Raw genomic sequence first — 26594 nt, forward strand, 5'->3', positions numbered from 1 at the left:
AACGCAAAATTCCTAAACGAAATTAATAGCCCTTTTGGGCTAAAAGCCTTTGGGCTAATAAATATTTCATTTGCTTTTATTAGTACATCATTCGATTTCACTTTTATACTTGATGTTCAATGTTTCAATACAATATTATTAACAAGCAGATGTATGGCATTTTTAATTTAGCATTTTCCTTTAAAATATTTTTAAATACTGAATAGGGTATATTGATTATTCAAAGATATAACTGATTTTATTTTACTACAAACGCAGCACATACACAGAAGATCAAATTCGTCTGTAGCATGGATAGTTCGCTTAAACTAGCTCCATTACACATATATATTTGATGAAAATGTTTATTGCTATTGTTATGCTATTGTTAACTCTCTAAGCGGCAAGGCCGTATATATACGGCCTAGAATATTTTTTGTGGTATCTGTAAGAACGTATATATACGTGCATATTAAAATATATCAAAGAAATTAAGGTAATATATCAAAAGTACACAAATCCAGGTATCAAATACCAAGAGTTTTTACATTAAAATCCAAAACATAATTTGTTCACATAGTAGTTTTGGAAAATGTGTGCTTTCTTGGCGAAAACCCTGGCCGCTCAAACGAATACCTGCCGTATGTTAATATTATGTTAAATTCCGCTGTTGTGTGACGAATTATGGAAACAATAAGCTTTCTAAAGCTTTCTTGCATCATTTAATATGAATCCGTAACAAATACATTCTGAACCTTTAACGCCCTTTGCAAAGGTTACTATGTCCTTTAATAATAGTATTTTTTGGTTCTCAAATTATGAATTATCTTCTTTTCTACACAACTTTAGTTTTCGAGTAACTTGCGTAACATCTTCAGGTTAATCATTTGCAAATTTGTTTCACAATAACTAAGCATAAATACTTAAGAGAGTTGGCAATTTAGTAAAAGGAGATCAGAAATGATTCGAGAAAGGTAAATTCGCCCCTCGTTAAACAATTGAAAGACTTGAGATTACAAAAATTTAACATTTAGCACATCTGCCTAGCCTAGGAAGGCCAGGAGTTCAATTCCGCGAAGGTACAGTCATGTTTCCGGCTCCGAAAAATATCCAACCGCTCTAAAAACGTATTGATGAAATGTCGATTTCTCTAAGTATAATAACATTCCAAGTATCTTAAATTTAAATATTCGAAACGAACCTCTATCCAGATGAATTCGTTTTATTCCAGGTAAAGAAAGGTTATCTTGCTTTTACTTATATTTCGTACTTTTAACTTTATTGATTTAAATAATATAAAGCGATAATACAACACGCACATGTTTTTAAGAAGTTGTTAATTTATTTAGAGTAATATATAAGACTTGTTAGCTACCTTACAACATTCATTAACTATGGATCTATATTTACTATAAGTATAGCTTGAACGTAAAATTAGACAACAGTCAATAATACATACTATCTTGGAATTATGGGCAAGTGGCTGCCATCGTAGACATATCATGACATATGTCACCAACTCCTACTTAACAGCGTTCATATGATCTCGACGCAGATGAAATTGGCATACTTAGACAATGATTATGTACCCTCGAAACAGAGTGAATTGTCATTCTGAGCAATTAGTATTGCAGTTTAGGATAACAATACACACGTATGCCCGCATTGCTATTAGAGTGGTTTCAAAATTCTGACAATTAAAATGTTTAAGAAAATGCATTTGAAAGTGTTCACAAAACTTCGAATGCCTTGAAATTCTCAACCAATAATTATAAAAGGAAATAAATTTAATAGTAAATAGTAGTAAATTTAAATTCATTGAACATAAGATGAATGTATGTTGAACATTATCTAATAAATCTTAACCGTTATCTAGCATCATCGTCCATCAAAAAGCAAATCTGCATTTTTTGCTCTTTTCACTTTATGTAGTATATATGTATATAAAATCAATCATACACCGTTTCTCGTTTAATTTCATTTGCAAAGAAATTATCAATTTTTATGTTTTAATAAGGTTATTTTAATGTCTTATACATATTTGTAAGATATTCTGTTATATATAATACATGTATAAAAACATGAAGTGTATTCATAGTCTTAAGTAACCATTTAAGGAATTGCCTCATGCTTCCATGTGTGCTCTCAAGTTTACGTAATACATTCAGTTAGCAACTAGAGAATACATGAGATTTCGGCAGAAATGCATATGAGTTTTTATATTTTCTGATCTTAAACACCTAATGTTATTTGTAATGGCTCTTGGAGTAAAACTTTTAACAATAATTTCTCTGGATTTGTTCGAAGATGCTTGTTCCTCGCCGTATTCCTTTATTTAGTAGGGAAGAATATAAGGAATTATTTCATTTCTCTTTGCTTGGTCTAGTGTTGTACGTGATTGGCACATTTAGCTTTAGCTTTTAAATAGAAATTTCAAAGTTATTTTCCTCCGCTCAAACCTCGTATCCATGAGAATAACAATTGCAGCAGATATTAATCAGTAGTTACACTTAATTTTTCCCCACTCAAATTTGGTTTAGCATGTTTTTCTTCAGAAAACACGCGGTACAATCGGAAATTCCGAGATTAGAGAAAGCTATGATACCGTCGTAAATGAAAAAGCTAAACTAGCTAAGATAATTATTGAAGAAGCCAAATAACAAGAATCAGCTTTTTATTTATAAATTTTGCAAACTTAGTTTCGATAGTTTAAATGCATAAACATCTTCCTCAGATGCCAAAGTGCAAATGGACAGTTCATTTGCAGTTTGGCAGCTGAGGAACGCAGTTCTTTTGCACTTTGGCAGCTTAGGTAGATGGATCTATAGTTAAACCATTGAAACTTGTCCTGAAAAAATTGACAAATATAACGATGATTCTTTTTGTTTAACTTCTCCAATAGTAATTATTCGGGGTGTTATTTTTAACCTAAATTAGGTAAGATAATCTAGCTAAGGCTGACCTTCATTCAACCAATGCTGCAGAATGTAAAATCTAAATATGTCATGTAAGATTCTTATCAAAGAAGAAAGAAATATAGTACTTGCAAGAAAGATGGTCTATTGAAAGATCTCTAAAGACAACTGAAAGATTCTTCTAACATAGACTCAGAAAAGGGACACTAATCGGATATCTTTTTGAATCAACTCGTAAAAAATCATGAATCTTTCCCAAAATAACTAAACATATTCAATTTAAAAGGATCAAGTTGCACATGCATATGTGGAGCATGCAGACAGCATAGTAATATCCTATAGATAGCATCTGCGGATGATATCTATATTGTCTTATGCAAACATGGCCACTAAAATACCAGGAATGCTATCCAGACATTTAACTGAAGATATGATTTATCGACTAGCACATGCTGAAAGAGGATATTCTTTATCCAAATTTATTGATCAATTGTATTCAAAAGATCATAAATTATACATTCTTTAGTACACTACGTAGCATAATTTCGTATTCAAACGAGCATAAATTATTCATTATTTAGTAAACTACGTAACATAATATTCATGTTGCTGTTTATCTTCGATGTTTATAATTCCGCATATGATGTTGTTGCGTGCGTACGGGTTCGTAACAGGATGAATGCGTACAGAAGCGATGATAGCTTGTAAAATTTATTTTTCCAAAAGAAACACTTTACAGTTCTGAAACTTTCCATAAAAATACTGGTACAGCTCAGTATCACAGAGCACAATCAGTAGTTATACTTACGCTGTAGCCTATCTAGCATAGTTTTCCCCCGGCCACAGAGAAATCTCTAGTAATTTGGTTAATTTACCATACTAATCTCCCAAAATTACTAGGAGGCAAATGAGGGCCGGATACGGTTGCAGTTACATATAGAGAAGAATTACATTTATTCAATTGCAATACAAATTAGCCATGTACCGGACCAAAATAGTATCAAATAATCGCCAACTTTGGCGACTTTTTATTAACTGGTAGTCGCCAATTCCAACTCTAGGTTGGAGATAGGCATTTGCTCAATGTTAAATAGACGTACCCGTGTATTCTTATTTTTCCGGCAAAGCTTCGCCACTTCAGATTTTTGTGTTATTACATTATACAAAGGATACTAAAATTTTACACAAAATTTCACTAAAGCTATTTATATATGTAAAAAATTCGCAACAATATCCTTTAAAATTCTATTTGGATATAACTGTAAAAGCGCAGTCTAATATTATAATAGCATAATATGTGTAACTGGTTTGAATGGCATATGATTGTTTTCAGAACATATTTGCATAATTTTAAATATTGCTATATACATGTGCAAAAATTTTGAAATGCATGTAAATTCAGTAAAGATATTTCCAAAACCATCATATCTATACAGACAGAGGACACAGAAATTCAAAATTTAATAAATTATAATTTTTGTGATTACCAGTTAATAAGTTGAAAATTTCTCAGCCATTTGGCTATCGGTGAAACCTCTTCTTTTTAGATGAGGATTGGCTTTTCCAATACTAAATACAGCTACTTAGCAAAAATACGATGTCTATAAGCTTCGATATAATACCGCTAGAAAAACGTGCTTCAAGCCAACAAGGTTAAATCTACCTGTATAAATTTTTAGAAAAAATACCATTTCTCTGTGTAATCTTCAATATCATACTGCTAAAAAACGAAATTGTGTAACCGCCAGTGTTAAATATGCCTATATATCTACTAATTTGGCAAGAATGCTATTTTTGTAGGTAAGTTTCTGTGCACTACTACAAGAAATCGAGACTGAGAGGCCAACAAATTTATGTCTGCCAGTACAAGTATTTGCTTGGTAAGAATACTTTTTCTGCAGGTAATCTTCAATACAGTACTGCTAGAAAATGAGATTCAGAAACTATAGGACACAATCTACTTGTATAACTATTTACTTAGCAAAAACACTCTTTATGCAGGCAAGCTTCAATACAGTATTGCTAAATAAGAAATTCAGTAGCCGACTGGATTAAGTCTGCTTGTTATATATGTATTTATTTGGCATGAGTACTATCTGTATAGGTAAGCTTCAATACAGTATTGCTAAAAGGAAATTCAGTAGTCGATTGGATTAAATCAGCCTGTACATCTATTTACTTACCAAGAACACTGCAGGTAAGCTTCAGTACAGTACTGAGAGAAAATGCCCTTTGTTTTATCATTTTCGGTGCACTTCACTGTACATTTTTCAGTAATTTTAACTATGAAATTAAGTCTTAAATAGTCGTATGACATGAATTTTTGTTTTTGTCTTATTTAAATTCGCTTTCTTCTCAAATCCAAATTCTATTAAAAATCATCGATTAAATTATATACAGCAATACTATCTTCGATTAAAATATCATTTTTTTTTTTCCTCAATGAATAAAATGAAGAGAAGCTGAAGAACCAAGAGATAGAGAAAAGAGAAAATGATGACTATGTTGTTGGAATGTAAACTAATTCAGTTGTTCCGATTGATTTCATGAACCTGCAAATTAATATGGCGCTTCTACTAATTTAATCAAGATCATAATGTAGAGAATTCCCTGACGAAATTCACCAGCAAATTACATAGCACTGGGGAGTAGCCTCTCACTTTCCGCGTTCGGAAAGGCATAATTGAAGGTAAGGAATTATTACATGCATTATTGAACATAATATTCTGATATGATAATTTTGTGAATTATGACGAGACATATAAACTATTTTACAAAAATGTAACTAAAATTATCTCCTTTAATCGCAGTTGATAATTAACCTTCGAGATTTAGTTGGGACCTGTTATGAAAATAAGTGAATATTTAGGTAAATATCATAGATCATCAATTACAAGTAATGTAAACGAATTAAATTTTGAGTATATACCGGTAATAAAAAATACGTCACACATACTTTTGTAGTTCTGCACCATCTGGTTCAATGTTTGATGTTTCAATTATTCGAGGCTTGAAATTCTTATCAAAACTATTTTAAAAATTAAATAAATTGATGATTCGTAAGTTACAGAACACACATTACCTAGAAGGAACCCATACTGTAGCGAATAAAGCAGTTTACCCGTGCCCACTATTATATTTCTAAGTACAGTTATGAATTATGCCAACTCTAACTTACCCAAAACAGCAGCATTAGTTTAACTCTGTTAATTTTACTGCCTATCAAACATACGTTCCTCTTTTTCAGGAGCAAAGTGAGGACTTGTGTGTGACAGCTCTCAAAATCAACTGATTTTATCGTTACTTTGATTAGTTTTAATTTTTGCCTTGCCGTGTATCTCTTTCAATTTAAATTCGAACTTCAAAATAGTTTAAATCTTCTACGAGAAATCTGTTATCCTGCACATCTTTCTCCTGTACAACTGAAATTTTGAGATAATAAGGTACCTAGCACCAGAATACTAAAATTTTAATTATTTTTTAAAAGTCAGAATAAATACTGTTGCTTCATGAAAACATACAAGGTATGTGAAGCCATAAATTTACATGTTGAAATAAAATACGTATATGGCATAGCGAAAGAATGTAAAATCTGTAAGGAATTTCTATTGAAGTACGAAACCCTTCAAAGTTGTGATACGACAACACCTAAAGCGAAAGGAAATTAGCAATTTTATTCTTTAAAGAAGTTTCTCTAAAGGAACTCTGACTGAAATGCTTATATCTTCGAATAAGATTTCAATTTATGTTAGGTAAATAATTATATCTTCATAAAGTAAACTAGCGATCTGCTTAGGTTGAAATATATAGGATTAAATATCTGATGTTTTGCACATGAACGTCCAGGGATAGAAACTTTTGTGCATTTTAAATATATAATGCTTTGTTGATACAAATACTAGCATAATATCAAGAAAACTTGCAAATAGAAAGTGAATGTAAAACTCAGATCAAATTTAAATGTTAAAAAATGTTGATTAAAGTTTAAACAATCCTAAAACATTTAAACATAAACACAAAAGTTATCTAAGACACAAGCAAAAATACAAAGAAGCGGTAAATGGTAAATTAGCCTAATTCGAATCTCATTACAGACTCTTCAGGGGAAATGCACAATGATCTCCGAATCCAGCTAATTCCATATCGCGTTTCGCCGAAACAGAAGAATTGAGACCGAACACGAAATAAGTTTTGACTATTAAACTTACAAAATATAAATTATATATATATTATGCTAGTAATATAAATCTTTACATCGTTTTACTGTAATGAAACGATTATAAGGATGAAATCACTGTGCGCTTCCATTCCAAAAAATAAAATAGAAGGCACTTAACGATACACAAATTTAAAATTTAATTCTGATTAAGGAATTTTTTGGAACTCATTCCAGCTCTGTAAAAGCGGTTTTTCTGTGCTAAACACGTAAAAGTAATTGCTAACACGTATAAAATGTATCTGGTTCAAAGACGAAATTAGAAGTTTGGATTCTTAGAAATATCTACAGGACAGGACATTAGTACTTAATATATGATGACAAAGAAAACTAACTGTTCCACGATACTAGTGACCAAATGTTATAATTCTGTAGGGCTGTAGGTCAAAATAGTTAAAAGTTAAAATACTTTAATTACCCAAATTAACACATTCTGTAGAATCATAATTATTAGCTAGAATCCAAAATATATATATTTAAAACAGCCTTATTTATTGTGCTTTTTGTTCATTCAAACTATTAATAATTATTTTAATTAAAAGTTATATGTAATATATCTTTTCATCGTAGGAAATGTATTCCAAAATATAGATTAACAGGAACATATATTTAACAAAAACAACTGAAATCAAAATACAAAATGGGTCAAACTTTTTCTGCATTAAGATCATTGCTTTTATTTTTCTGAAAAATAACTGAGAAATTATCATACAATCAAATTCTAAGTACGTCCTTTGAATTTGAAACGCCCATCAGTGGCCTCTGAACATTGGTAACTGCGACCTGAGTTCGATTCCAGGCTGTATGGGGGAATTCGTGGTTTTTCCCGGGTGTAAAATGTATATGAGACGGTTTCCCTTAAAAAGTCCTTCACGAAGGCATTTCTCCCTTTAGGAGAGGATAGCTCTAACGTGCTTTGCAGGAATCTCAATTAAATCAAACCAACCAAACTTTGAATTTGAAGTAGTTCTTTTGGGCTGCATCACTGTTATGATGTTCCCATTTCCCTGCTCCTATCTCTAAAGAATAATTGAGATCAGAAAAGTTTAGCAAATTTTGCTCTTAACTAGGAAGCATAACGCAAATAAATTTAACGAAAAAGATCAGAAATATTGCAGTCAAATATATTCTTCAATACGGCACCTGATGAAATAATTAAAAAAATACATTATTCTGTAACTAAAAGTAAATTAGAAAACAAATACAAAATTAGGAAAGAATTTGATAAAATATGTCAAATAATAATATTTCTGAGATTGTTACGGTCTTCTTCGTCTTCCCATGGAAAATATAAATAGCAAATCACTATTTTTCTGATACGTATGTTTGCGCAAGGAATATATCATCTATCGATCAGTATATGGGATTTTACTTGATCTAGAACTGATAATTAGTCTATCAGCCACAGCTCGTGGTGATGTAACTAAGCAAACATTCAAATTCAAGTTAAACGTAGAACAGTAACCAAAGACTACACAATCAAATTTTATTCTAAGTTGGCCCATTAATTTTAACCGGAGTGTCAAAGTCAAGGTGTCTGGAACACTACAAGGCTAAGCAATTACAATTATCATAGTGATAAGGAACTAAACGTAATGGGTACTCGGAGATCAGAAACACGCTCTATCTTAGAACTCCAAAAACCTCAGTTTAAATGCTTGAAATTACATTTTTTTTGAGAAAAACGGAAAGAAGAAGTTAAAGTAAAGATACAAATTATAACAACTGGTTAATTTGAATAATTACCTGCAAGTGTTATTATATGTTGAGTTTCTTTGCTTTCAGACATGTTTCAATATGCGCTATAAAATATTTATATATTATTTGGTATAAAGATTGTTTATGTGAGTATCGTTTGCTTCATTTTATTGTTGCAAACAGCGTAAATTCCTTTGTTTTTCTTCCTTTAGTTTTGAACTTTATGTGTGGCAACAAGATAATTTATTGATAGAATTGTGTTTGTGACAGCCATGTAGAATGGCTCGCTTATTTTGTATCAATTATTTCGCATCGCTGACATATTATTTATAATTAGTGTACTGAAATAAAAGTAAAGGAATACAGTCCATTTGTTGATTGATTATTGTTTGTGAAACATATTAAGTAAAGAACATTTATTGTTGGTCAAAAGTCGAGCCGGACAGCTAGTGAAGATAGTAACTGTTCTAAGTGTAGTCTAACAACGCAAATATGCATATGGTTGGTAAAACATTACTCCACTTTGTGAGGTAAGTGGATTTTTAACAAAAATTCGCTTAATTTGTTATTAAATTTTAAGAATAATATTGTAATACAGCATAGAATTCGATTTCATTTTAATAATAGTGTTAAGTGATTTAAGAACAATTTCTGTTTTTGAACTGATCAATTATGAGTGAACTTATAACTTTTAAAACAAAAAGAGCGGTTTTACGCAGTAGCGTTACTAATTATGTAAAGAAAATTGAAACTATTTTAACTACAGATGAAATTAATTTAATAGAACTAGAGGAATTTGTCGAATTATTGACACAAAAGGAAACTGAGTTAAGGAAGCTTGATTCTGAAATCGAAGGTTTAATTACAGATACTAAAGAATAAGAAAACGAAATAGCTAATGTTCAGGAGTACACAGATAAAATTTATTTGTGGAAATTTAAAGGTGAAAAAATATTAAAAAATCAAAATAGTAAAAATAATTCAGAACAGTGTGAAGTTCCTTCCCCTGATGAACGACGAAGAACGGAAGTGACTTACCCCCCGGAAAAACCGGTCGAGGCAGGCTGGTGGGGGGGAAGAAAGACTGGACGGGGAGGGCACTGGGAGTTGGACCGGCGAGCAGGCCGTGTGAGAACGGAGAGAAAAGAAATATGTTTTAATTTCTTTTGCGCGCCTTGTATATATATATTGTATATAGTTTATGTTACAGTGTACTCGTTGTATGGTGTATCCATAGTGCAGTTTGTGTAATAAATTAGTGAAGAAAATGTCAAAGCGGACAACTGTTATTTTCCCACTATGGTAAGTTTACACAGAAGAACCTACCTCGTGTTTGAGCGAGCGCGAGGCATGACAAACAGGTTCTTGAAAATATTAAATTACCCAAGTTAACATTACCGACTTTTGGTGGTAATATTACAGAATGGATAGCTTTTAAAGATCTTTTCAGTGCTTGTGTAAGAAATAATACAAATTTATCTAATGCTCAAAAATTGCAGTATTTGAAGGCTTCGTTGAAAGGTGAAGCATATCGCATTATTCAAACCATTCAAATTTCGGATTGTAATTTTGAAATAGCATGGAATCTGTTAGACGAAAGATATTCAAGTAAGAGAGAACAAATTTTTGCATATATTAAACGTTTTCTAAGCTTACCAACTATTCAAAATGAATCAGCATTTGCTATTTTAAATTTAGTTGACAATATTAATGAAGTAATTGGTTCTTTAGAAGTATTGAATCAAACCATTGATAATTTTGGTGACACTTTAATGACTTATTTAATTTTTCAAAAATTAGACCCTTCTACAAAATTATGGTGGGAACGTCAGTTAAAATCTAATGAGATTCCAAAACTTACGACTCTAATTGAATTCCTAAAAAACTATGCAAGAACACTTCAAAATAGCAAATCAACAAGTAATAAGCTACCTAAATCTGTGTTTAAAAATAAGAATAATGTTCTGGTTGCTACTTTGGGTTGTGGTTATTGTAAAGAAGATCATAGTTTAGCCAAATGTTCGAAATTTCTAAATTTATCGGTTCAGCAAAGGATAGAATTTGTAAAATCTAATCGTTACTGTTTTAATTGTTTATCTAATATGCACTTGCTCAAAAAATGCAAGAGTTTAAATACATGTCAACATTGCTTTAAGAAGCATCACAGTATTTTGCACATTGTAAATAATTCAAAGAATAAAACTCAGTTAAACAGTATATCTCCGCCTACGCAATCTATCCCTAAAAGAGATGAATTAACGAGTCCTAAGGACGTTTCAGCCACTGTTTGTGCCTCTCATTATGATTTGAATGCAAAAGGTAATCAAACCAGTCACATTTTATTGTGTACTGCTTTAATAAAAGTTCAAAATTCTGAACAACAGTTTGTGAAGTGTAGATGTTTATGTGACACTGAATCTCAGAGATCATTTATTTCAAGGGATTGTGTGAAGAAATTAGGATTACGGGTGAAAGATAATTCCATTTCTGTATCATGTCTAGGAGAATTTAATACTATAAGTAATGGGGAAGTCGATTTAGTATTCACTTCTCATTTTAAAAGTGATATTCGTGTATCAACATCAGCGTTTGTACTGGACAAGGTGACAGATAACATTCCCTATGTATCTTTGCCATCAATCATCTTCGATAACTTCAGTGATTTACAATTAGCTGATCCATTATTTTACAAGTCACAACCAGTTGACATTTTATTTGGAGTAAATGTATTTCTGCATTTAATGACGGGAGAAATTGTCAAACGTGGTCCTGATCTACAATTTGCTCTAAATTCGAGGTTGGGATGGATAATTTCAGGTACTACAAATTTTGAATCTACAAATTTTGAGCCAGTATATGTAAATCATTTGAATACAAACACAGATGAGTTAGTAAATTCTTTCTGGGAATTAGAAAAGTTTCCAAATGTACAACCTTTAACAAATGAAGAAAAACTTTGTGAAGAACATTTTAAAAACTCACATTTTAGAGATACATCAGGTCGTTATTCAGTTGCATTACCATTCAAACATAATAGAGATATTCTAGGTGACTCCCGTGAAATGGCGTACAGAAGATTTTAATACTTGGAGAAGAGGCTGTTATCTATGAAAGAAATTTACAACCAGTATATTCAGTTTAAGAAAGAGTACTTTTCACTAGAACACGTAGAATTAGTGCCAGACACAGATTATGAATTAGAGAATAAACACTATTATATCCCACATCACTTCGTGTTGAAGGACTCTAGCTTAACAACAAAATTGAGAGTTGTTTTCGATGCGAGCGCTAAAACAACCACAGGTGTTTCTTTAAATGATACGCTAATGATAGGCCCAAAAATACAAGATGACTTAATTTATATTTTACTAAGACTTTATAACATTGCAATAACCGCTGATATTAAAATGATGTACAGACAGATAAAGGTTCATGAAAAAGATAGAGATTTTCAGAGAATATTATGGAGAGATAGCCCGTATAAACAAATACAAAGTATGTCGTTTGAAAACAGTTACATATGGAACTGCAGCTGCTTCATATCTTGCAACCAAAGTTTTGAGTCAGTTAGCGATTGATGAAGGATTGAACTTTCCAAAGGCAAAGGATATAGTTCTAATTCAGAAGTCAAACAACAAAAATCAGCGTTATATTTACAAAATTTTCAATTGTCTTGTGAAAATTTTGTAAATATAACGCTGATTTTTGTTGTTTGACTTCTGAATTAGTATTTATTCGGCGTGTTATTGTGTCTTAATTAAAGGATATAGTTTTAAGAGATTTTTATGTTGATGATATGTTAACTGGTGTAAAAGATAGTTCGGAAGGTATTGCATTGATAGACGAATTGCAACAACTGCTAAAAAGGGGTGGCTTTGAGCTTCACAAATGGTCGACAAGTGAACCGTCATTGTTAAAAACCTCTAGCTTAACAAACACAAATAATGACAATATTCATCGTGTAATAGAAGACGAAACATTGAAAGTTCTGGGATTGGAATGGCATCCGGACAATGATGAATTCAAGTGTAATGTCAGTGTAATAGAGTATCAAAGTGTTCCGATTAAAAGGATTATTTTTGTCATTCGTAGCAAAACTATTCGATCCATTGGGGTGGATAGCTCCGTTTGTAATTCTCGCTAAAATGATCCTTCAGCAATTGTGGAGATTACAATTATCATGGGATGATCCTGTAACAGAAGAGATTGATCGAAATTGGAGAAATCTATGTAGAGAAGTTAAACTTTTGAATTCTATAAATATACCTAGGAAAATTCTGCTACCTGATTATTTTCGATGTGAACTTCACGGATTTTGTGATGCGTTTGAAAGAGGTTATGCAGCAGTTATTTATATCAAAACTTGCAATAACTCTGACATTAATGTTAAACTTGTAACAGCTAAAACTCGTGTAGCACCATTAAAATCTATTACGATTCCAAGACTGGAATTATGTGCAGCAGTGTTATTGGCACGCTTGATTCAGTCTCTAAAAGCTGCATTAGTTATAAATTTTGATTTAGTGCAAGCTTGGAGTGATTCACAAATCGTGTTGTCATGGCTAAGGTCAGATCCTAAAAAATGGCAAGTATTCGTATCCAATAGAGTTTCTGAAATACAATCCATCTTACCACCTGAGAACTGGAGTCATGTTGATGGAAAAGAAAATCCAGCTGATTGGTGCTTCACGTGGGTTATTTCCTGCAGAACTATTATCTCATCAATTGTGGTGGAATGGTCCTTCTTGGTTAAAGTGCAGTGAGATTGCCTTGTCTAAAAATATTCTTATAGATGAAGAGGCATTACCAGATGCATGTAAAACAGTCTCATTTGTAGTTTCTGAACCTGTACTGGAACTTGCTATTATATCAAATATATCTTCATTTTCCAAAGTTACAACGCATATTTGTTTGGATATTAAGATTCATATCGAATTCTAAAGTAGCATATCTAGAAAGAAATATGTCTTTTTTATCTAGTAATGAAATTCGAGCTGCAACTTTCTGTATTGTCCGAATAATACAGCGATTTTACTTTTTTAAAGAAATTCAGTGTTTGGAGTTGGGAAAGGACTTACCTACAAACAGCAACCTCCTTAGCTTGTGTCCAATTTTAGATGACAACAAAGTGTTACGTGTAGGAGGAAGACTGAAAATGCGCAACTATCAGAAAATGAAAAACATCCAATCTTATTACCTTCAAAACACAATCTGACAGAAATCATAATTAGACACTTTCATATCAAATATCTGCATGAAGCACCGGAACTTCTTCTATCTTTAATTAGACAACAATTTTGGATCATAGCTGCTAGATCTGCTATCCGAAAAGTAGTAAGATCTTGTATCACGTGTTGCAAACTTAGAGCTAAAACTGCAAGTCAAATAATGGCTGATCTACCGGAATCTAGAGTAACACAATCGCGACCATTTCATCGAACTGGAATAGATTTTTCTGGACCGTTCATGATTAAACATCATGCAGAACGTAGACAAAAATCATTTAAATATTACGTATGCTTATTTGTGTGTTTTGTAATCAAGGCAGTACATCTTGAAGTGGTAGAAGATTTATCAACAAAGGCATTTTTAAGTGCATTGAAACGATTTATTGCAAGAAGAGGGAAACCATTTGAGATTTATAGTGACTGCGGTACTAACTTTAAAGGTGCAGACAAAGAAATCAGAAAATGTTTTTTGCAATGTAAGCAAAATCAAGAAATTTACAAATTTTTATCTTTAGAGGAAATAAAATGGATATTCAACCCGCCATCATCTCCCCATTTTGGTGGACTATGGGAATCAGCAGTAAAGTCAATGAAATTACATCTAAAAATGACTGTTGGTGATACTGTGCTGACCTATCCGGAATTTCAGACCTTGATAGCGCAAGTTGAGGCTTGTCTCAACTCTAGGCCATTGTGTCCAACATCGGTTGATCCAAATGATTTAACTGCATTAACACCTGGTCATTTCCTAATAGGAACGTCTTTAACTGCCATACCTGAACCAGACCTAAATTATAGTTCCTTCAATCACCTTGGCAGATGGCATGTGAGACAGTTTATTTTTCAGCACTTCTGGAAAAGATGGAGTCGAGAATACCTGTCTCAGCTTCAACAAAGACCTAAATGGCAAAAACAAAAAAGTCAAAACAATTTAGAAGTCAATGACTTAGTCCTCATCAAAGAAGACAACCTTCCGCCTCTTAAATGGAGGTTAGGGAGAATAATTGCTGTTCTTCCGGCCTCAGATCATAGAGTCAGAGTTGCTAGTATTAAAACTGGTCATGGTGTCATAAAACGACCAGTTGTGAAATTGTGTCCTCTTCCTATTCAGACTAAAAACTATGAACTGCTTCGCATATAATATTTTTTATTATTTTTCTTATGTTTATCTTTTATTACAGACTAAGAAGTTTCAAAATGCTCCAACTGTTGAAATCCCCTGGGATTTCAACGAGGGCCAGAATGTTTATGTGAGTATCGTTTGCTTCATTTTATTGTTGCAAACAGCGTAAATTCCTTTTGTTTTTCTTTAGTTTTGAACTTTATGTGCGGCAACAAGATAATTGATTGATAGAATTGTGTTTGTGACAGCCATGTGGAATGTCTCGCTTATTTTGTATTAATTATTTCGTATCGCTGACATATTATTTATAATTAGTGTAATTAAATAAAAGTAAAGGAATACAGTGCATTTGTTGATTGATTATTGTTTGTGAAACATATTAAGTAAAGAACAAAGATAAAGATATATATTATTTGGTGTTAAAATATGTACTTAAGAAAATTCTCTTTTCACATACTAAATCAAAAGCAAAACTTTGATGGATCGCGAGGATGTGTGCAAAATACAACAAAGAACAAAATTTATATTTAACATAACAATCTCAGAATGGGATGTATTTCCTAATACACATTGCATCAATTAGAAACTTTCAAAGAATGAAACATTGAACCAATTAGAAATTCTCAGTATATCAGCCCAACACCAGCCGAGCGATAAAATTCGCTGAATCGCTGAACAGTGGCAAGTTGGGTTTGATTATAAAAGAATGGTCTAGCTGCATAGGCGTTTTCGTAATTTTCACCATGTGTAATATGGATACGAACCAGTTTCGTTTGAACGTCCTCCGCGAAGTCATTTCTCCTCTTGGGCAAATAGCCCTAATAATCTCTGCAATAATCAGCTAAATCAAACCAAACCGAAGATTTATACTAGTAAAGGTTTAAGTAGATGATTTAACTTACATTTTCTATGGATATATAACGCCGGTAAAAAAACAACACAGTTTTAATTTTTGCTTGCACTTTTAAAGATATGCATTTAAAATTCCACAATGAGAATGAGTGAAGAACCAACTATACATCATTCGCTAATTATGTATATGATGCAATTCCATGCATGGAAAAAAATTTAAACGAAATTATCAAGCTCCCAAGAACTTGTCCAGTTCACGAATTTTTGCAAAGAAGTACACTGCTAAAAAAGTGGGGCAGTTCAGTATCTCCTGTTCTACTGGGCAGATTGACGAAATTCAAATTGCGTTTTTCATGTCTTGAAAGCGCGACTTAGAAATATATTAGATTTATACATAGCATTGTCCCAACATAGGTATTTTGACGCAAAATCGGACGTTTTCTGAAATCACATGTCAATTTTTTCCTCCATATTTCGATTCTACGACTCAAATTATGCCTAAATATTAAATTTTGTAAAATGTGGTGCCAAATTTATGGAGAAATTTAAAAATTTATCTTTGTGCATTTTTTTCAGTTTGCGCCAATTATAATTCACTTGGCGAACTTCTTAATATATGACAACCTATTTCCTTTCCCTTTTTACATTGTGCATGAGCGAGAAAAAGTTAGATCTTTCCTACTTTCAAATAATTTTAACAAAGTGCCTAAACCATATTTGGCGTTATTATCGCTTTCAACAAATATGCCAACTTTCAAAACGCAGCAATGTAGGAATTCACATGTGTCTTCGGAAGTTTTGAATAAAATATTCTAAATTTTTGCAGGGATGTTAAATTTTTGCAGGAAATACGTGCTTATCGCCTCCTTTCTGTTGCAGCAACGTGACAGGACGTTTTTCTGTTTACACGTGGTACAAAATTAGTGTTCTGTTACCTTACCCTTGTGCTATCGTTGCTGAAGCTTCATGCAGTATATTAAAACAAGACTAAGCTTATATTACTAATAATAAAGTCCTGGTGTTCTGTCTACATTCTTTGTCCTGTTTCATGTCCTTGTTTAACTGTTTTCATTTCAATTATCTGTTCAACATCTAATATATTATTACTGACGCAAGAAAGTGTATTTTATTCAAGTATTTCAACAATACATCACGAATAAATATATTCCACAGCATATGAAATTTTAATGACGCTCATAGAAAGCAATAGAATAAGAAAACTTTTCAAGATCCAGACTGCTGCACTAATTCGAAGTCGTTATCTTTTGTAATAAAGCTGATGAACATGGAAATTAAAGAGAATGTTAGCGTCCTTGTAGTGATTCGAATACTTAGTTCATCTAAAACAGCTCTGATCTTTACATTATCGTCGTTAAACCGATGCAGCAAATCTTCGCCCAGTCTTTAAAACCAGTTTTATAGCCGGGACGACGAAAGCGGTGGGAGTTTTATGGGGCATTAAACTCCTTGAGAACCTTATGTGACTGTGTCATTAGTTAAACAACTACGAGTTGATCATGAGAAGACTTTATCGCGGCAGCAAATAAAAATAAGGACAAGATGAATATGCTTATGCAAAACTCTTTTTTGTACTAATATTATGATCTACTAAGCTGTTTTATTAGTTAACGTTATTTTAGTGACGTTCATTTTCATGTGTTTCCTATCATAATTATAGTTAAAAATGTAGATTGTAATAAAACTGTAAATACCGGAAAATTTTTAATGTGTCTTTAAAAACTTGAAACATTTTTATTTCAATATAATGAAATAATAAAAATGTACCTAATAACACAGACGTTACTTAAACTGGAATTTTATATCTGCGAAGGGGAAAAGATACGTTTTCTTTCTGATGAAAGACATTAAAGGGAAAAGACGTTAACACACTTCGTCTGGTATTGCGCAGTACGAAATCTATGTTTCAGTCTGTTTGCTATTAATGTAACCAAAAGAAAATAAACCTATTTAAAAATATGCATAATATCTTAATGATAAATAAGGAAAGTATCGGAATTTTCTCTTAGGTCATTTAGCTTAATTCAGAGCAAAAAAACTGAGGGAATGCGCTAACCCCTCTCCAGGATTCGAACTCAGAAACTCCCGATTACCAGCTAGACGTGCTTTTAATTACACCCCGAAGGCATGCGGTAAAAAGAAAACAATATTTTATACACTAAATTGTATGAGTTTATAAAATAGCACTTTTCTTTTAGATACATTTTGAATATTTATATATGTTGCAAGAGGCGTTATTTAATTCTAAAAAACATTTAACAGAATATCTTTGCATCAGTTTCAACTAATTGAAGAGAAATATTTATCGGGTGTGTTTTACAGATTCGGAAAATGTGCTAAATCTGTGCCTTTGCCTGATTTCGAACGACCAATCTGTGCATAATTCGTAATACAGTACTGGACTGCATAATGTTTAAATAATAAGGACAAAAAGAGGATTTGCTTTAGAATTTCCGTTTCCTCATTTATATATGGACTGCATATCCTTTGAAAAATTAGGTTCTGCGAAGGACTTATTGTTTTAATGCTATCTGGAGAAAAAATAATATTCATCAATGTTATTCCTCCGTTTCATGATCATTATAATCAAAGTACTTGATTCCATGGGCCGATGATGCCATTCATATATTGCAAGTCATGATTGCTGTTTTTTAACACATTCTCTAACATCAGATAATTTTGTAACATGCGTTGTAAGAAAAGATTACCTTTTCTCTGTTAAACTAGCACAGGAAGATCAGTTTCTCGACCTTTCATTCCCATATGAATTCGCTGTGTCTTTGTTTTTGCTTCACTTCCGAGACGCTTGCAAGCTGTTAGCTGAATCACTTTGTATATAGCATGCATTAGCTATCGCTGAAATTTCAGATATTCCTACAAAACGCTTTCTCTTAACCATAGTTTCCAGCGTATAAAAAAACGTCTACGCTAAAACGACGCGAGAAAAAACATCGTCGAACAAAACGGCCTGGGAGAAAAGAAAGCAAGGATATATGATCGCATTTCTAAAAACCGTGATATAAATCATCATCATTGAAAATAAAGCACTTGAAAACTTCGTACTTCTAAAACATCGTCGAAGAAAATGTGCGATAAATTAAGCACCTAACAATCACGGCAAAAAATGTTTTTAGACTTTAAAATCTTTAAATGTATGTTCGTAACATTAATCTAACTTTATAAAAGATATTAATTAAATAATGACTTTTAATAAGTTATCTCTCCCGCCTTCTTAACATGCCTTCATGGTGTAATGGTCAGCAAAATCGGAGCCTACTCGAGAGGTCCATGGTTCGAGTTCCGGCAAGGGCAATACTCATTTTCCATCTCTCCAGCTTCGAAATATCCTAATGCCTCTATAAGTTAACTATGGAATTTTAAGAAAACGTTAAAATTCCATTAACTGCTATACGTAATATTAATTTCTATCCATTTACAATTCCTGGATACTTAAGTTTCCTTCTTGCATTTTCACTAAACAATTATTAGTTAATTCAAAAGTCTTAAATATAGAAATAAACATATTCCTCATTTCTTCTCATTCTTTGGCATATATTTTCTAGTTACAAAAATGTTACATACGCTGCAAGTGTTCATGCTGATGGATTTTAAAATAAATAAAATTATTTACGATATCTGACTGTTGTACGACTCCTATGTAATATTACATATATTTATGCTCAGCAAATGTTTACACCTCCTTCTACAAAAATGATTGTTTTTACAATGAAAACTGGCAGACATATTTCATTTCAAAGTTTGATATCTTATTCGGTTATTATATGCCAAATGTAGGTCCAAATTCTTGCATTTCTACGCAACTATAAATGAAATCATTTTATTTATGTAAGTTGATTAAGTTATGATGTCATATAAATGTTCATAAATGTAATTTTTTTAAAACAAAAGGAGATCATATTCACAGAAGTTTCTGGAACTTGTTCTTTTTAGAATTACGAACCAATTTAAATGTAAGAGAATATAGTTACCACACTTTACGTTATAACATGTTACACCACTGAAATAACGAAGAAATATCACTTAATGACATTAAAGGGGAATAATCAGCCTTAAATTACTCTGTTTTAGTTTTAAATTTAATTTTCCCCATCAGCCAAGCTGAAAAAGGAGCTGAAAATCCCAAATTCTGAAATTAAATATCTTAATCCCATTTCAGTCCTGCAGGAATATATTTTTAGTGTTTTATTCTTTAGAATGGGTAAGATCTTTTATTAAATATAACTATAAGGACTGGGGGATCGTACATAAATTTAGTTTTCTAATTTTTAGAGAAATTATTTTTTTTTTTAATTTGAAAAAAACCAACATGAATATGTTTCTTATTTTAAGCATTTTAGGTTTGTATGCATGCACAAGCATATGGGACCAACGGTTGAGAAAATAAAAGCTGTATAACAATTTTATGAACCCCGTGTATAGAATTATATGCCTTCTGTCTTCTACCTACTTAGTCGATTAAATTCTATATTTCTTATTTTATTTCATATTCTGAACTATAAAGTTTTTAATGTACTGAAAGTGAATTTAAGGAACTGCTGATGATGTCTAACGATTATATCGCAAAAATACAGCCAAAATTGTAAACTTCTAATTACTGTTCATCAAAGTCCAATCAGGTGGAAAAAGAATGTCTCAAAATAACTAACTCTAGAAATCTGAAATATGCTCACGACATCAACTAATTCTTTCTGTTTATCAATCTCAAATTAACCGTGGGAGATCGACCCCTTTTTGACACCCTCTGCCACCCGGGTAGCCGCAGACGATGAGCCTCAAAGTGAAAGTTATCTAATTACAGAGATAAGACGACATTAACCCAAAGAGGCATCCAGTGTTAATAATAATTACGTCTCCTTGCCGCATGCGGCGCTGCCGTAGCTTATCTATCAGATATTAGGGAATGCGCCGCAGGGATATAGGATTACAACGTTCCATCGTGCTTATCGGATAGCGGCGCTAATTATAGCCGGACACGGTTGGCCGGATTCTGTCCTCCACCAGATGGCTGTCTTAGGCAATGCCAGGTCGAAGGGGTTTGCCAGGAAATGACGAATCTAGAATATGGACCTAGTTATTCGATTTGGAAGATGATTATAGAAGGGGGCCGCATCTCCAGTGGAAATTGAATTGCAGGTAGACTCCACCTTACGAGACTGATAGGTTTGGTAGGAGTAAATTTTCGAAAAATTTTAATTAAGAAAAGATATTCTGGGTCTTTATGTACATCTTTTAATTTATTCCATATGGAGCAAAAACAACGTATTGCTATATCGTATACTTCTACTATGAACTTGCGATTAATCGAAGTAATACTGGGGACACTATTTCCAGTTAACTTAAAACCACAATTAATCCTAGAACACTCAAAAATATAAGAAAGGGCAATAAGGCTTACAGAATTATTAAGCAGTTTAAACTAAAGAATAATTTTATTTAATTAATTCAATCAGTGCTAAAAATGTAAAAACTATTTTTAAACAAATCTGAAAGATGATTTCATATTACTCACAAAAGGAAGTTTTCTTCATTTACACACACATACACGTTTCAAGAGCTCTTTTGAGAGCATTTAGGTTAACTCCCTTTTGGACTAAAAATACTTAAAAACAGCATATCTTTAGAATTTCCGATAGACAGTCTGGCGCTCTGAATTTTTTTAATCAGAAATACGTTAACATTTTACAAAATATGAAGTAGATAATAAAACAGATTCAAAGTTTGGGCTTCCAGGTACTCATGGTGGGCTACGTTATTCAAAATTTTATGGACCTAGGTACCGTTGTTTTTTCACATCGTGGGAAACATGCATACATTCATGCAGATTCTTCACTATTTAATTTATTTAAATATCATAATACATATCATAATAATCATTATACAAAAATATAATACAGGGTGATAATATTCGGCTGCAACCATTATGAAACGTGATTTGACGCTTTTAGTGATCCGACACAAAATGTCGTTTCGAGACTAGTAGCCCTTCTGGGCTAACGCCCCTGTGGGCTTAAAAAAATTGCAAGTTAGAGAAGACATACTAGGTTAAGCTATTTAAATACATTAAAGCAAAGAACTATATGCCTATAGGGAGTCAGTTCCATTGTGCTGTAATGTATATAACCTAACAGAGACATTACATATTTTTGAAAGTAGGAGAAATCAAAAATGAGCATTGCCTTCGCCGGAAATCGAACAACGGACATCTGGAATACGCGACCAGCATGCAGACCACTACACCACAAAGGCACGCAAAGAAGGCGGGAGAAATACCTTATAGCCTTTGTGGAAGACTTTCTAAGGGAAACTGACTCGTACTCATATTACACATGGAGAAACACAAGCACGCATGCCCAACAATCCTTTAAAAACCTTCAAAAACCAACAATCCTTTAGCCTACAATCAAGGGTAGAACTTCAAGAATTCAGAGGTTTTAATTGCTCACCTAGTGGTGAGACCTAAATCATAGAAACTAATAGCATTAGAAATGCAAATCCTAAAAGCTATGCTTTCAAGTATAATATTTATTAGAAAAGTTGAACAATGTCACTAAGTTACAATTTACGTTCAGTTAGTATGCTTTGCTCTTAGGCAAAGTTTATGTAGTAAACATCATCTGCTATTACTACTGTTATTCTACGAATTTTGTTATTTTTTTTTTGTTTCCCATGAACTTAGTTTTACGCGTATAGTTTACATTAATAATTTTATATAGTTTCGCAATAAACGAACTTCCGCTTCCCACAGACAGGGTTTAGTTAACTGTGTTAATCCGATGTCAGGTAATTGGAAGTTGATTATATGTTTCAATTGGAAGTTGATTATATGTTTGTTGTTGTTGATTATATGTTATGGATTTTTAGTGATTTTAGTTACTGTCATTTCATTCGTTGTAATAAAAATGAAAAAATACATAATTATTTTAATGAGAATATAACTTTATTATATGCAGCTGACGAATTTTAATGATAAACCAAAAGAATGTTTATAATAATATATGTAATATAATTCTATAATTTCTTTATCACGACATTTACTTTTATTTATATTCCGCCTGAAACGAAGAAACATGTTTAAAACATTTTATATTTCATTGCATAAAAGCACTAAATTCTTTAACAATTAAATTACAGAATATGACATATAAAATCAGCTGTTTCCTATTTTTAGACCTTCTCAACTATGTTTTATATTATTTTCTGCATGCTGTCGTATTTTAAAATATATATTTAGAGTTTTGATATTAGTTCAAATATCAGTTTCTCAGAATCATATGAAGAATTTTATCAGCTTTTCAGAATGATGATATGGGGTACAATAGTCTTTCTGTAGCAAATCGTCCTATATATTATTTCTGTCTTAATTTTTCTCGTTTCTCTTACCTATCCAAGAAAATCTCGAAATTTTTCTAAGAGAACCACGTAAAATATCAAAAAACGAGCTTAAGGTGATGTTATCCAAAAGGTACTCGTATATTCTAAACTGGTCGGTCTAATCATACTGAATACTGGAGAAACTTCCGTACAAATTATGAGTCCATATAGGCAAGAACATTTAATGCATTTGTATTAAATCATGTTAAAAAGCAAAAAAAAATAAATATATAAATAAAATAAAAATATTATCAAAGACATCGTTTATTGCTCTTAAATCGCTTATTTTGCTAATCAGTAGAGGAGAAATTGAATCTGATAGTTAAACATTTTACGCATCGTCGAACTGCAATGCACAGACGCACGAAAGATAAAAATATTTTATTACCCGCAGCGGCAACACATTGTATTAAATCGCTGAATTATTTAAGCAAAAACTCGGTAAATTTGCAAAATATACGAAATAAATTTTAAAAAATCAAAATTCAAAAATTGTGCTTCGAGGAGCACATGTGTGAAAGGCGAACTTTCTGTGTTCAAAATTTAGATGATCAAGATTCAGCCATATTTCCCCAGTACAAGGAATATAAACTCATGCATACATATACACAGATTGCTCATTACCTAAATAATAAAAATTATGTCAAAGTGCTTGTGGAGTTTGTATATGCAGAGAAGGATGCATTTAGTGACGATTTTCTAAAAGATACTGTACCATAATCGTTACCGTAAGTATGTAATATTTTGCCAATTATCCTATCAGAGCACAAATTTGAATTTGCAAATTAACAACTTGGTTAAGTAATACTTTTTATCTTAAAAAAACAATATTTTTTTATCTTGAGAAATGCACATTAAAACTTAAATTTATCATTTTCATGTAAACGACTTTTCACAAATATCGATAATTCGTCGATGATTAGTTGTTTTTGTTATTTTTATATTTCCACGTATGGAACTAACTATAATATCCCTTTGTCAATCGTTTGAAAACGTTTCCTGCAACTCAACCCTTTATGTAAGTATTCAAATTATGCATTAAATTTGGAATAAAACTGAAAACAAAACTTGTTCTCTAGCTCAAACTTTGTTTACCTAAATCTTTTAGTCCATTACGACAAGTTTTAATGTAATCGGAGTTTACTATGATTACTCTACATCTTTCTAAAATTGCCTTTTTAAAGAAAGAAAAAAGAAACGAAATGAGTACGTCTTATCATAACATTATTTTCAGGACATCTATTTTTATACTTTTTTTGCCTACGTAAATTAAAGACGTCTAGACAAATAAATGTAAATTGGTGATGTCTAGACTAAATAAGAAATTCAGTGCCGTTGTTCACGTGATCACCTGACATATTTTTCAGCAATTTAACCGAAGAGAAGTTACACTCATGATTCACATGCTACATCCTGTTAGCTGTAAATATTGCATCGTAAAGTTTTAAATTCTATGCATTAAGAAATTTTTGATTGTTATGCATTTGTAATTTATTAAATTAGTAATTAGTAATAATTGTATTAATTGCTAGAAGAGTGAAAATGATAGCAAAATTGCAATCTAAATGCTTTAAGATGTTTTATCATTAGAATTTTAAAAACTTCTGATAAATATTTAAAAAAACGTTGTAAAATTTCTGATATTGAAAGGAAATTTGATTTTTATCATTTTATGCATATTCCATTTCAGTATTTGACACTATTCAAAATAAGAAGTTACGATTAATTACTATAACCGCGATCGCGTTGCTGTTTGTTACTTCAAATTTCGCATTAATTGAGAGCAGTTTTATTCATATTTATTGCGGTTTAATGTAATTTCATACAGTTGTGTTTTTAATGAAATAATAATTAATTTCTTAGGAATGATGCTGTACTATAGTGGCTTATTTTAGTGGGCCACGATTCGAATTTAACGATCATTTTTATATGCTGCATTTAACACTTCTTTGTCTTTACAACGCACTCTAAAGATAAAAGTAAAAAGTACAAATTAAATAAGTAAAATGTTTTCTATGGAAAAGTTACCTGAGCGAAACTTTCGACAGTATGGACTTTGCAGTAAAAAAACGGTGGTGTATTTAATTATGGCAAAACACACTAGGGCTATCTGCCTAAGGGGAGGGATACCTTCGTGGAGTACTTTCTAAGGGAAACTGGCTCATATACACGTTACACATGGGGAAAACCACGAAAACACCCATGCAGCCAGCCCGTTCGCGGGATTCGAACCTCGGACCGAACTACCAGTGTTCAGCTACTTTACCGCTTGGCCGCTGGTGGGCAGCAAAAAAAAGTGGAAATGGAATTAAACTATGAAATTTGGTTTGTGCTATATGTTATGGAATTTGTGCAGAGAAACATTCTTGAAATAAATGAAAATGAAAAATATATTTTTGTTCAAAATTACTTTTTATATAATAATTAGATAATAAATATATGTGTATATATTATATAATAATTAGATTAATATAACCGTTTCTATTATTTTCCAATAAACTATAACTACGCATCTTATTTTTCACTTTTACATACATACAATAAATTTCTTCAGCACACAAACGGTTAAAACGGGCTGTTCGAATTAACAAAGCCAACAGTATAAACATTTTGCTACATTTTTTTCATTGTGATTTTTTATCATAAGATACATTTTGTTCTTGTTTAGTACAGCAAAGTTTTAATTATTCAAGATGCGTTTGTGCAATTATTTCAATAGATCGCTTTTGTGCGAAATTTGCAATAAATACTTCGTTTAATTTCTCCTTTTTTAAACATGAAGTAAAGTGTATGTGTAATGTAACTGAAAACGTATTCTATTTTTCACTAGGACTCTTGTATATTAAAAACAAGGGTCTGAGTAAAGAAATCATGCGTGTTATTAATAGTCAATAAATTGAAATAATCGATGCAAAATTAAGTATAAAATTTATTGTTAGTCCGAAAGGTCTTTGTCCCTGAAGGACTATTGTTTTCGTTTCGCAATTTTGATTGAATCATTATAAATGTTCGTTTCGCTTTTCAAACTGTTGCCACCCAATGTTAGAGTCCTGCATTATGTTTGAAGAAATTAAATAATGAAACATCTGCATAAATGTATGTCTGTTTCTCGCATTGTGATAACACAACGATACATAGAGCCATCTAATTTCGAATGACGTAATCCTCCTACG

The 26594-nt window shown here is 31.8% G+C and overlaps 1 protein-coding gene across 1 annotated transcript in view; it reads right to left on the reverse strand.

Moving 5' to 3' along the window:
• Positions 1-26594, reverse strand: part of Lrp4 (LDL receptor related protein 4) — a 1066574-nt gene that overhangs the window by 906078 nt on the left and 133902 nt on the right. The gene's annotated exons all lie outside the window — the stretch shown is intronic.

The sequence above is a fragment of the Stegodyphus dumicola genome, chromosome 7, assembly GCF_044657685.1.
Source record: "Stegodyphus dumicola isolate Sdum_Otavi_A_Nest chromosome 7, ASM4465768v1".
NCBI lineage: Eukaryota > Metazoa > Arthropoda > Arachnida > Araneae > Eresidae > Stegodyphus > Stegodyphus dumicola.